We start from the raw sequence: 14,074 nt of genomic DNA on the forward strand, positions 1-14,074 counted from the left end.
CGCAGGTTTCACTCGGTCAAATAAAACAACTTCTGGACGGCCCCATATTTCAATAGTGAGCATTTTTCTCCCACGACGGTTAACCTTAAATGGTCCATCATACTGTGCTGGTAGAGTCGTCGCACTGTGCTGTTACGCAGCAAAATGACAACATGAATCAAGTTAGTTGCTATGTACTCCTGCCAGTGGGCAGTCGCGGAGGTGTAGCTCAAAATTGTTAATGAATTCCCGTAGGTAAGATGCGTCGTTGCCGGTGGAAATGCGGGCTTTTTGTAGGCCAGACGCAAAAAACGCACGAGGCAGACGAAGGGTCGTACCGTAGACAAGTTCCGCAGCTTTGCAGCCGATGTCTGCCTTGAACGCCGTGCGTAGACCCACGAGCACGATGGGCATTGCCTTCATCCAAGAGTGTTCTTACTTGCCATGAATACTGCTTTCAGTTGCCGGTGAAACTTTTCAACCATGCCATTGCTAATTTGGTGGTAGGCCATAGTCCTGATGCGCGAGCTGCCAATGAGTTTGTCAGACTGGTGAACAACGCGAGCTGAGAAAGAGAGAGAGAGAAAGAACTTTATTTGCCCCAGATGTGGTGGATTAGGGCAGGTGAGTCCTGTGTGGCCCCCATGTGGGGGCGACTTCCTGGGCCCACAAAATACGTGCAAGTTGTGTGTTCTTGTCTGGCTTGGTAAGGAGTTGGTAAGGGCCCTCCTGCCAGCTCTCCGCATAAGGAGCTGGCAGGAGGGCCCTTGGGGCGGGTTATTTTCGCATCCCCATAGGATGTGTGCCTGAGTGGCTGGTTCTCTGTTGTTGCAATTTGGACATGCGGGGGTTGTGTTCCCCTTTAGTAATTAGTGATAGCCTCGAGTGACTAAGAATTGCGTGTGTCTGTAATCTGCCGAGCAGGGTAGCTTGTGCTCGATCGAGGTCGGGTGGGGAGGCGGGAAAAGGCATCGCGTCTCTTGGTGAAAATTGGTAATTTCGTTGAAAGTCTGGGGGCTTCAGCGAGTGCGTCTGGGTGCATGAGACCGACCCGACGGATTGTTTATCCTCGGGCAAGTTGGTCGGCCCCATCGTTTCCAGAGTTACCCGCGTGGGCTGGTGCCCAGACTAGGTAAACTTTGTGGTCCGGACTGCAGCCGCGCATGATTTGTGTAGCAGGAAGGCAGATGTAACCTGTCGAGAAATTTAGAATTGCTCTTTTTGAGTCACTGAGGACTGTACGTGTGCGCGGGTCAGCGAATGCCAGCGCTATCGCTGTTTCTTCCGCTGCGATTGGGGAGGGGGGGGGGGGGGGGGAGGCGCGCACAGTGGCGCGGAGATAAGGGCAGATTCCGGCGTGGTAGCACAGGTCACGTAGGTTGCTGCAGCTTGCCTTGCCGCATCCACATATGTTGCGTGTTCGTCGGTATGGTAAGTGTCATCACGTACTCTGGCTTTGTGCTGACGGCGTGCGTCATGTCGGCCAGGGAGCATGATTTTAGTAATGATTTGACAACGAGGCGGTTGTGCACACATGTCGGAAGGGGAGCTGTGGGATGGGGATCGCCTATTGGGTTCATGCTTAACCGGTCAAGGATGAGACGGCCGTGATTTGTCCTGGAGAGTCGCTGAATTTGGGCTGTCTTGTGTGTCTCTCTAAGTTCGAAAAGAGTGTTGTAAGTACCCAGTTGGAGGAGATGTCGTGTGCTGGCGTATTGTGGCAACCCTAGGGCAGCTTTGTACACAGAGCGGATGATGCTGTTAACTGCCTATTCATCTTTTTGGAGAAGGTGATAGTAGGGATAGGAGTATACAATCCTGCTAACGAGGAATGCCCTGTGTTAGTCGGCAGAGGTCGTCCTCCATCATACCTCTACGACGTGTGGCGATGCGGCGGATAAGGACAATTATTTGATTAGCTGTGGTGCGGAGCTGTTGTATTGCTTCTGAATTCTGTGTATTGTTTTGTACTAGCATGCCCAGGACAGGAATGGTCTGGACGGAAGCTATAGGATGTGTGTCGATGTGGAGCGTGATGAGCTCACGCGCTGCGGGAGCGGGTCAGTGCACTCTCCAGTCGCGGATGACAAGCTGGTCCGACTTTGTTGGGGAGCATGTGAGGCCGTTCGCCTGTACATAGGTGTGGACAATGTCAATGGCTGTCTGAAGGGAGCTCTGGATGTCCCCGTCTGAACCAAAGTTGGTCCAGAGGGGGATATCGTCGGTGTATAGGGAGTGTTTTATCTAGGGTATGGCGTTTAGCAGTGGGGGAGCGCCCCTCGTGGTGGCGTCACAGAGGAAAGGGGAGATGACTGTGCCGTGTGGGGTTACTCTGGAGCCCAGGGTAGTCTTGTGACTGATGAGTTCGCCAATGTGGAGTTCTGCGGTGTGGTTTGTAGGAAGTTTGCGATGTAATTGTAGGTACGGGTACCTACATTCATCTGAGCGAGATTTGTCAAAATGAAGGCAGGTGATGCGTTGTCAAACGCCTCGCTAATATCGAGGCCGAGAACTGTCCGTGTGGCCCGGATGGGACGTGGGTCGCGTATGTCATGTTGTATTTGCCACATGATGTCTTGATTGGAGAGTCCGACTCTGAACCCGATTATTGTGGGCGGAAGGAGATCTTCTTTGATGTGCGATTTTTAAGTCTGTTAAGGATAACTTGTTCCATTACCTTACCGAGACAAAATGTAAAGGAAATAGGTCGGAGATTGTCCAGCTTAAGTGTTCTGCCCGGTTTAGGTGTAAAGAGCACTTTGGCATACGCCCAGGTATCCGGAAGGCGAGCATCATGCCAATGGGTGTTGACAAGTTGTGTGAGTGCTTCGATTGACTGGTCATCGAGGTTACAGAGCATTGTGTTAGTAATAAGATCGTTACCTGCGGCGGCGTAGGTCTTGATGGAATTGAGGTCTGCATGAACTTCGGCTGTTGTGATGTCCCTGTCCATGACGGTGTTTGGACGTCCCGTGTATGTCGCGGGGATGGGGATTTTGGTCGAGTTGCTATTGTAATTGTCTGTCAGAGTGTCGGGCAGTTCCTCGTTTGTGCCCTGAAAAGCGTGTATTACTCGGGTGAGGCTCTTGTGGTGTTTAAGCAGATACCATGAGTTTTAACAGCCTAGCTATCCATTTAGATAGTCGCATTTTTGATGCCGTTGTTCTCGGCTAAGCTTGGCGGCGTAAGTATCGATTTCTCGCTCAAGGCATGGGACGAGAAGTTTGAGAGGGTGGTTATGTTTGCGTCGGAGCCGGCGAGCGTGAAGGCTACGTTGTGCTTCCCACATGTGGATGAGTTTGGCATCAGGATTGGGGCCATTCTCCTCCTGTGTGGTCGTGGAGGCAGCATTTTCGGCATCCTAGAGTAGTGAGGCCGTCCAGACGTTTAGGTACTCGATGAAAATGGGTGCACGCTTACTACGAACGTATCTGAACGCGTCCCATTTGGTGTGCTGTGAATATTGTGCTGAGAACATAATGGTCTTTGCCTATGTTCATGCCAAGATTTTCCCATCGCGCTTCTGTGATGTTTCAAGCAAAATTGGGGTCCGCACAGCTGTCCCGTGTGATGTTACCTAAGCGGGTGGGTCTGTCAGGGTCTGTGAGTAGTTTAAGTCCCACTGGCTGGGCGACCTCCCACACTTTAGCTCCCTTACGCCAGCATGATTTCTGGGGATAGCCCCATTCCTTGTGCGGCGCGTTAAAGTCACCAAGTATGAGGAGCATTCCTGTGATTGCGACCATGCAGGCCTTGCGAACAAGGGTGGCTACTCGTGTGGTCTTGTTGCTGGGGGGGGGGGGGCTGTAGACATTTAAGATATGAATAGGGGTGTGTGATTGGGTATTCAGAGGACCTGTATCAAGGTGTGCGGGACTTCAGCATAATTCAAATCCAGTTGATTAGCGGTTATATTTCTATGAACCAGTATGGCGGTGTTGGGTATTTAGCTTTTGGTTTTTTTGCTGGTTGTATGCGGCGTAACTGACAAGTTTAGTGTCTGTGTAGTTTCTTGAAGGGCTATTATGTGCGGGGTATGCGGGTGAGCCGGCAGGGTGTGCTCCAAGGCACGTCGCTTTGCCTTGAAGCCCCTGCAGTTCCATTCTCAGACTATGAGAGGGGAATTAGCCACCGCGTTTGGCGTACGGTTCGGGGCACTGCGAGAACGCCAGAGGTGATTTTAAAATACCTCCTGCATGAGTGCACAAGGCTATACTTACCGACGTGGCGACAATGGCGGTTGGCGGATAGGTAGCGGGATATGTAGGGGTTTCAGGTTACGGAGGGGTGGTGGGCTGTAGTCGGCTCGTGATGGCATCGAGGCAGGCTGTAAGGGCTTGAATATTTGCTGCCATTGTAGCGTAGCTCTCTGCGAGCCGGTCGATCATGGGAGCCAATTGAAGTAGAGTGCACTCAAATTTGCACATACGCGCAGCGGAGGCCTCCAATTTGGCATCGATGTCTGCTAATAAAGAGGAGGAAGATGCTTTACGTTTTGTGCGCTTAGGTTCGTCGGTGCCCATGTTTGGATCACTGACTGCGTCAGAGGTAGGAGCGCGAGCCACCTGCAGTGGTTGCAACTTAAGGTTTATTTGCACACGTTATAAGGCGTGAATTTTCACATTCGCGTGAGCTAGTTGGAGTTGTAGTTTCTTTAGCATGTCTGCCGGCTCCGTTACCTGCGAGTCGGGAGACGAGGTGGTGAGTTGTGTGGGCGGTTTCCAGGTGACCTGCTTCGGTGTCTTGGCCTGTTCAGTTTGAGGTCTGGCCTGGGGCTCCGTGAGGCGGAAACAGAACGGCTCTGGTTGTAGCGGCTCTCACTGGTGAATGGGGGGATGGATTGATCCCGAAGAAGCTGGTGGCGACTATGGGTACGGTCGCGGGGCCGAGACTGTTGTCCAGGATTTGTCTCGTCCGCGTCGTTGTCAGTGTCGGTGGTTGAAGAGGACATGGCTGAAGTAGAGTGCATGAAGCGGTATTTACATCTTCTGCTGCCTGTAGGGTGGTCTCTCTTACAGACAATACGCGACACCTGGCATGTCGGTGGTTGGCCGTACGGAGGAGAACCGTGCGCAGTTGGCTTTCTTGGATGGGGGCATACACCGCTCTGTGGCCAAGCTTTTGGCAGTTAAAGCATGCCTCCGGGCGGCCTTTGTACGGAGAAACTTTGAACGTGAAGCCACGATACCTCATGTAGCGGGGTAACTTGTCACTGGCAATAGTGATCACGGAGTGGTGTGTGCGGCCCATGCTGCGCGCGGCTACCACAGTGAGGTCCGGGTTCCTGGCTTTGAGTTCAGCCTGAATCTCTGCGTCCGTGTCGTGGCTGTGGGCTCTGTAGATTATCCCCTTCACCGAGTTGTCGGGGGCGACCAGGATGGCTACCTTGTCTAGGGTGATTGTTTGGACATTGGCGTAGAGGAGAGCGCGATTCTTGTCCGGAGTACTAGCCGTGACGGTATCGTTGCTCGGGTGGATTCTAGTTTGGTCGGTGGTGGTGGCTACGCGGCCGTCAATCTAAGCAGCATCATAAATAGATGTGGCCAGTTTGGCAGTGCCAACGGCGTTCAGGTCGACTGTTCCTTGAAGATGAAGGACGATTTTGTAGTCATCTGTCGGCAGACGAGGGAGTGGTCGTTTCTTGGCAGACAGCGAAGGGTAGCTGCGTAGACGCTGGCTCGAGTGAGTTGCGGCATGAGACGCCGGAGCGTTGGCCGGCGGCGTGTCCGCTGGTGTCGGTCGGCGGTATCGGCGTTGCACTTCAAGCGCGGTCCATGTGCCATCGGCTAGGTACACAGGCGAAATGTCCGTGCCAGTGACGGAATACGACATCTATGAGCTTGAGGGTGTGGAGGCGTGTCGCAGTGAGGCGGCCGCAGCCGCCACAACTGGGAGCGGGTACGCCCTAAGCGTGCATAGCCATTAGGCCATTAGGCCTAGGTTTGGCCGCAGGAAATTGATTGTAGAGACAACAAATCTCGACTGAAATAATTGAAATTTGCACAGTCCACGCCGGATAGGTAGCGAAGGGCCTGGCGCAAATTCGGGGTAGTCGGTGGCAAGAAACGGCGAAATTGTTTGAAAAACGCTGAACGCATGCAGAATGCACCCGATAGCATCAGTGTCTCTAAGAAAACTCACGCGGACTGAAGTTGGCTTCCTCTGTCCTTTGTAAGGAAGGAGGGAACACCAAAACTGCATAGGCCAGCGGCCTACAAAAGCATGATCAACAGTTTCAGCTGTAATATCCGGAATCGGAATAGCCTCCGCCCAGCGCGTGGAACGGACGACACAAGTCATTAAGTATGTTTTGGCCCTTACAAGGTGTCAACGGCGTGACTATGTACACATGAATGTGGTCGAATTGACCTTCTGTTCCTGAAATCCTGAAAACTCCTTCCACGGTGTCAAGTGGGATGTTGAACCTTGGAACGTTGACTGTCGGGAATCGCTGTTGATGTCGGGCCATACGAAACGTGCCTTAAGAGGCTTTGGGTTGCCCAAATTCAAATCAAATCAACTTTATTCAGCAATTTTGTCCTGAGGAACAGAAAAGAAAAGCTAGGGTAGGAGCAAAATGCTGCAAACGCAGTAGCTTGACGATTGTCCCACCCCTGATTGACAAGGCCAACCGACTGTTACAATTCATTGCAAATCACAATTTCAAATCCCAGATAACAAAAGAAACATATCTAACAGAAAAACAGAATAATCGCGCCAGCAGCTCCAAAGGGCAAGATACAATCGGGTGTACAGAAGTTCATTTAATAGAAGCAGGAAAATAGACGATGGCAAAAGGTTACAATACATCCGCGGTACAAAAGCAATTTGTGTCAGAGAAATGAACATAATTAAACACATATGTCTTCATGAATAAGGTATTTCTGCCACTTGTATTTGCTAAGGTTATTTATATCTATATTTTTATTTTATACGAAATTCAATTATGTAGGCATGTGGTATTGCAGCATGTGTCGATACTGATTAGTGCGGGTAGAGGGTATAGACCAGTATTCTCTGTTTCTGAATATTTAGGGCACTTTTAAAGGTCGATGTAAATTACATAAGTTGAGGAAAGCTTCATTGTTAGTTTGAACACTGTGTTTGTACTTCATAACAAGATTAAGTTTGTGTAACTGGTGTATGGGGAGTACATAGAACGAAGCAAAACGTTCTCTTGTATGGGCGTCATATGAGGCATTTGCTACATGACGAATTGCTTTCTTTTGTAATAGCATTAATTTGATAAGGTTGGATTGGGTTGTGTCGGTCCATACAAGACTGCAGTAGTTAATATGGGGAGCAAACACTGAGTTATAAAGAATTAACTTAATTTTAGTCGGAAGCATCATTCTAAACTTACACAGCATGCCACAAGCTCTTGCCAGGTTTCCCGCCACGCGTTCCACGTGGGCATTTCAATTTAGATGTTGACTGAACGTCACACCCAATGTTTTAATTTCTTTAACTGCTTGCATTTGTTCGGAACCGAGTTTTATGTCAGTATCCCACTAATAACCTTTGCACGGGAGAAAATAATATGGCTTTTGTTTTAGCAACGGTAATTTGTGGTCTATTTATCTGAGTCCATTGAGAGAATTTTGCAAGTGTAACATTTGCGAAATAAGTGAGCTCTTCAATACTAGCTGACTGAAAAAAAATGCTTGTGTCATCCGCACCAATGATGTAAGATGCAAGTGTGCTGGTGTTTACTATATCACTTATGTAGATAATAAATACAACCGGCCCGAGTATGCTGCCTTGCAGCACACCTGAAGTGACATTTAATAGAGAAGAGTGAGCTTCGGTAATCACGACGCATTGCTTACGGTGGTTTAAATATGACTTAGGAAGGTTACCAGAAACTCCACGAAACCCATAATGCTCTAATTTTGTAGACAACATTTTGTGGTCAATTCTGTCGAATGCTTTCGAGAAATCTACCAGAATACCTTAGGTCAATTTGTTATTTTTAAACCCTCTAAGTATTAATTCCTTCTGCGTTAACAAAGGTAATTAAGTGAACATGCCTCGACGGAACCCAAATTGCTGTGGAGATAAAAGCTTGTGCTTATCACAGAAACTGGTGATTCGCTTGCATATTATTTTTTCTAGACCTTTGGAAAAAACGGGTAATATTGAGATCGGTCGATGATTTGAAATAGTATTTTTATCGCCTGATTTATATATAAATCCTACTCTTGCACACTGCATAATATCTGAAAAGGTACCAGTATGAAACACGTATTGTAAATGTGACAAAGAGCTGGAGTCAGCAGATCTAAGACGTATTTAATGGGTTTAATTTCAAGATCATCCATGTCCCGGGCTTTACTATTCTGTAAGGACATAAAAATAGAGTAAATTTCTTCATCAGTTGTCGGGTCAAAAAAGGCAGATTTAGGATTAGGTGCACGTAAATATTTTTTTAATTTCCGCGCTGTCTTGTATAGGGGTTCCTGAGGAAAGATTTGTAAAGTATTAGTTAAATTCGTCCCCGAGGTCTTTTCCCTTTTAGTGTTTTAGCATTTACTATTAGTTGAAGTACTTGATTGTTGCGTGTGCCAGTATTTAATAATTTGTTAAGTTTGCGCCACAGAACATCAGTCTGACTAGTTGAGTTCTTAAATAAGTTTTCAAAATACTCATTTTTTGTTTTACGCAAAGTGGTTGTGACAGAATTTCTGTATTTATTGAAAGCTGAGAGGTCATCCATACTCCTTGTCTTCACGAAGTTTGCGTATAGTTGTTCCTTTCTTTTAATCATTTTAAAATACTGATCTGTCATCCAAGGCTTGTGTAACTTTTTAGATTATTTTATAATTTTTAGCCTAAAGCATGTTTGATAGCATGTCTTAAATAATGAGAGAAATATTTCATATGCTTGCTGACCAGTTTTGCATGCAAAAACCGGGCTCCAGTTTAAACTGCTTATTTCATTCCTAAACACCTCTACGGTCCTGGAACTTATGTCTCTGACAGTGTACGAATCGGAGTAGCCAACCTTTCTTTTAAGAAATCTATTACATTTGTAGATCATGTATATAGGAAAGTGATCACTTAGTCTCGTAATTATTCGGCCCGACTTAACACAGTCACTCACATTATCTAAAAGGCTCTCTGAATGATGGGTGATTCGTGTTGGCTCTGTTATGACATTCCCACAAGATAAAGAAGTAAGCAAAATTTGGAATTCACGCGAGGCATGTGTGTTACCCAACAGATTAATGTTACAGTCGCCACCTATAATGATTTGCAGTTTATTCGTAATTGTGAAATTTAAGAGCGTTTCTAAGAACTTAAAAAACCGGTTTACGTTCCCATTAGGTGGGCGGTAAATGACGGCAAACAACTTATTTTCACTTTGAGTCGTTTTAACCTCGTAATCAGCATTTTTGTTTCTCAGAAAAGTCTGGCTGTACAGCACATGAAAACTATTTTGATACCAGCTGTAGTACACCACCACCACGTCGGTAGGACATGTTTAGAAAGAAACTCTCGTATCCTGGGAGACTCAAAACATCAGCTGTAGAAGAATACACGTTTCGGTAATCATAATAACATGAATCGGAAACTTAATTCGGCAAGAAACATAACCAGTTCGTCGTTTTTCTTTCGCGCACTTTGGGTGTTGCAACGCAGTACACAATTCTTCATCATTGCTTTTAGCCGCCGCCACTTTTTTGTGTCTATTCCTGTGGGACAAGTGCATCAGCAACCCAATTGTCGACTTCCTTGAAGTGGTGAATGTCCGTGGTGAATTCTGATATGTAAGACAACAGCCGCAGTTCGCGAGTCGTGTGAGCGCCAATATCAGTATTTATGGACGATAAGGCGCACATGAGGGACTTGTGGTCGGTCATGACATCAGTTCGGCTCCTTCTAGATATTACGAAAGTTCCGGAGTGCTGCGTAGAGGGTCAATAATTCTCACCCGAAAGTACTGTAACGCGGTTCGGTCGGTGTCAGTTTCCGAGAAAAAGAGAACGATAGGCCGCCATACTCCTTTGCTGTGTTGTTAAGGATGACGCCCTGTGGAACGCAAAGTAGCGGGTAGGTGAGAAGTGTGGCATTGGCAAGGCGTTCCTTGATCCCTTGAAAAGCTGATTCGGTGGCGTTCGTCCACAGTAGCTCCTTAGTAGTACCTTCATGGGTAGAAAGTATGAGGTAGAGAGGATGTACAATGGCCGCGCACTGAGGAAGGAAACGCTGGTATAGTTTACGAGATCCAGAAACTCGCTGAGCAGACGCTTGGTAGTGGGTCATGAAAACCTTTCGACAGCACTAACCTTGTCTGGTTAAGATTGAATGCCGGAACTTGAAAATACATAACCAACAAAGGCCAACTTCTGGATACCCAGCTTGAACTTGGCCGTGTTCGCTAAGATGCCATGCTCTGTCAGTCGCCGAAATGCAGATCGCAAGTGCGCCTCATGCTTATCCGGTAAACTGCTTGCGATGAGTAGGTCGTCGAGGTATGCATGATAGAAATCGACGCCGCGTAAAGACACCGTTGATAAAGCGCTGGAATGTCTGTCCGGCATTTCTGAGGCCTAATGGCATACGGATGAACTCGAACAGGCCGAAAGGCGTTCCTATTGCCGTCTTGGAGACGTCTCTGCAGCCATTGGTGCGATTGTAGGCCTGCACAAGGTCGAATTTAAGGAAAATCATGGCACACTGTATGCTCGCTGCGACATCATGAATGTGACGTATCGGATAGCGATAATGCACTGTTGTTCGATTGAGTGCTCGATAATCCCGCAAGATAGCCAGTTCCCTGGTGTAGACACTTAGGTATCAGTGCTGTTGTGACGCCCAAGCGCTGGTGAACGGGCGGATTATGCCGAGCTCGAGTATGTGGTCCGACTCCTGTCGTGCTACTTAGAGCTTTTGTGGAGACAAATATTGTGGCCGTGCTTGAGCTGGTAGGCCTGTGGTGACGATGTGGTGACATAGTTCGGGTCTGATGGCCGTGCTTGCCTATGGTGGCCGCGTCAGCCTAGGGAAATCACTGAGGATGCTGGCCAACCTGGCTGCGGCTGGCGGCGCCCCGAGCGTGGCACTGAGGGGCGGAATCTTGGAGGGCTTCCCGCGTAATTCTATTTGTTACAAGGGATACTGTAAAAGCCTGTTGCGGACGTCGAAAAAGTAACGCAGAAAGTCCGGTCCCGAGATGACATATTTTACATCTTATGTCCCAGGTCCAGTGAGAGAGAGCGTTGGTCGTACGTCGATATCGTAGTGTGCTTCACTGCTTGCAGCGGTGAGGCCGCGTATCGTTTACGATCGGCTGGCGACGCCGGCATACACTGACTTCTGCCACCTTTGTCCACCAGGATGCGGGAGTCGTTCTCACGATCGGTAAACAAGAAAACCGAGGGGCGCGACTGTACGGCGAGGCAGGTGGCCTCAGTGCTGACCCTGAGAGTTTCCCGACTTCTTGAATGGATACAAACAGTTCCGTGCAGCACTGCAAAACAAGTTGGTACCAACCCACTCTGCGTTGTGGTTCAGTACGCTGCCCTGCGTGTTGGTTATCACTCGACTGCAGCACCGCGATGGTGTCGGCGAGGCGAGAAATCTCATCTCACATCTTTTGCAGGGATTTGGAAGGCACGGGTGGTGCTTCTGTGTGCAGCGCCGCGACTGTCGGCGTGGGGACGGTCATGGTTATTTCAGCGAGTTGCGTCATCTTGGTGATGTCCGTCTCGCTAGATCCCAGGAGACCTATCCGCGCGTTTCCTTTAGAAACAGCTGCCGCACTAGGTGGCTGTCGACGCTTGCCATGCTGCCGGCCAGTTGTTGCATGTAGCGCAACAGTTGGCTAGACCTGCGGTCAACTAGCACGGCGTCCCGCAGTAGCTGCAGGAAACGCTCCAGGTCCAAAGGCGTAAGAAGAAGAATTAGCGTCTCTAAGGGCTCGGTAGGCGTTCTCCGCGGGTTGCGCAAGAAGTATATCCCGTACCTCGCTGGGCGCCGTAGGCGGGAGGCTGCTCACCACGTGATGATATTTCGTGCTGTCGGCAGTGATTTGGCGCGAAGCGAAGGGAGACTGGGACAAATCGAAAATCTGGGTCGCAAGTCCAAAGTGGAGGCAGTTTTACGTCTAGCACGGCTACTGTGAAATTGACGATGTTGCCTTGCTGATCCATGGTTGATCACGTCCAGGTCCCCACTTGCTAGCATGCGCGAGGAACACACAGACGAGGCGGAAGGCTTGGAGTCTAACTGTTAACTGATTTATTTTATTTTCTGAGCCCGCCGCTATAGTGCTCTAGAAATATTCTAGAGCACTATACCGCCGCTGTACCGCTAGCTGGTCGACTTCGGTCGGCTACGGTTGGCTATTTTTTGCTCAATGCGCCATGGTCTAGCTCTGGCGTCTTTCAGATGCACCACAAATTTGCTCACCAGTAAAAGGAGGAAAATCATCCACCAACCGCGCCCCATGCAGATGCTATGATAATTACATTCTGCTTCACTTCAGGACAATGTCGACGACAACGCTACCAGATTTCAAACTGGCCCAGCCACCTAGTGACAGGACAACGACATGCCCTTGCCGCGACCAGGGTGCAGGACGAAGCAGAGGTCGGATTCGAGGCCAGCGTATAATGCGAGGCCAAGAAGAACGGACGCTGATGTGGCTATTCACTGCCAAACGCTTATTGCATTTGTTTAAACGCGTTTTAGAGCGGTGAGGTTTTTCGAAAATACTTCGAGGCATTTCGAGCAGCTTCATGGTTTCAGTAAAACGTCGCGCCCATTAGCGGTGGCAGTCTGAAATTGGCTTCTTACATGCGTCCTCACTAACTAGCGGGTACAGCATTTTTGCTACCTTTTGAAATAGAATGCGCTATTTTACGGCCTCAGAGCAAAAACAGCAATTCTCAACTTTTAAGCTGATCTTGGTCGACAGCAGTAACATGCATTTCACGGCTCTTTCAATACAATTCTTGTGCGTAATAACATTCCACCTGTGGAGAACATCTATATGTTTTTTATTGCCTCCGTATTGTTTTGCACATTTATTAGAAAACTTCACGTTCTTGAGCACACCTTCACAGACAGATTACGATATTTTTCCATCAAAATGACCTGTTCCATTCACCCCACCGGGATGGCGCGTGGTTACAGCGCTTTACTACTGTTCCCAAGGATGCGGGATCGATTCCCGGCCTCGGCGGACGCTTTCCGATGGAGGCGAAAAGAAAGGCGCCCGTGTGCTGTACGATGTCATTGCAAGTTAAAGAACCCTAGGTGGTCGAAATTTCCGGCGTCCTCCGCTACGGCGTCTCTCATAGCCTGAGCCACTTTGGGACGTTAAACCTCACAAACCAAACCAAACCTAACCTCTTCCTTTCAACTGTTACAACAAATTACAGCGAACATGTGTTGGTTTTTCCCAGAATATCATTTTGGAACAGTCATAGTGCCCAAATAATTGTTTCCACATGCATATCAAGCTCGAAAAGAAACCTTAAAAAAATATTCTGATAATTCATTAGTAATGGCTGCAAATTTGCGATGCCATTTTTGATATGTATTTAAACGTTTATTTTTATTGAAAATATTTCATTTAGGTGATTTGTCGCTTAAGCGCTTGAGGGAACCAATTGTTTTAGTTCTCTTCTTTGAGCTCCTGGTTCTCTTTGTATTCTATTCGTAGGATAAATAAAGTTCAAATTTTTATATATTGAGTGATTGTCCGCACAATATACGGTGCTTTGTAACTAGTACAGGGATTCCTTGTATAGGAACTAAGTTGCTTAGGAATTCCTCGCCGTAGTTATTTGAAATCTTCTGTTGATTATTGCTTTACCTGCCTTTTGTTTCAAATAATAGTAATTTTATTGATATATGGAAGACTGCCTACTACAATTGCTGGCGCACCTTAGGTGTGCCCCAATTATTAACCCTCTTATTAGGATTACTGGGATCTGCTAATATTCCTTGAAAGGAACACGCCTGGGCCCAGCGCGTCATGTGCTCCAGCATGCTCGTCTTATTTTGTTTGTCCGTGTGTGAATTAGCAATTTCATAGATGGAGAGATCCAGCCAGCCCGAAATTCTGTTTTGACTGCAAGGAAGC

General features: G+C 48.0%; 1 protein-coding gene across 1 annotated transcript in view; it reads left to right on the plus strand.

Annotated features, from left to right (window-relative positions):
• The window catches only part of LOC146194920 (uncharacterized), a 45,880-nt gene that overhangs the window by 4,730 nt on the left and 27,076 nt on the right, over window positions 1-14,074 (plus strand). The window lies entirely within an intron of this gene.

The sequence above is a fragment of the Amblyomma maculatum genome, chromosome 3, assembly GCF_055883805.1.
Source record: "Amblyomma maculatum isolate TAMU_Amacu chromosome 3, ASM5588380v1, whole genome shotgun sequence".
Classification (NCBI taxonomy): Eukaryota; Metazoa; Arthropoda; class Arachnida; order Ixodida; family Ixodidae; genus Amblyomma; species Amblyomma maculatum.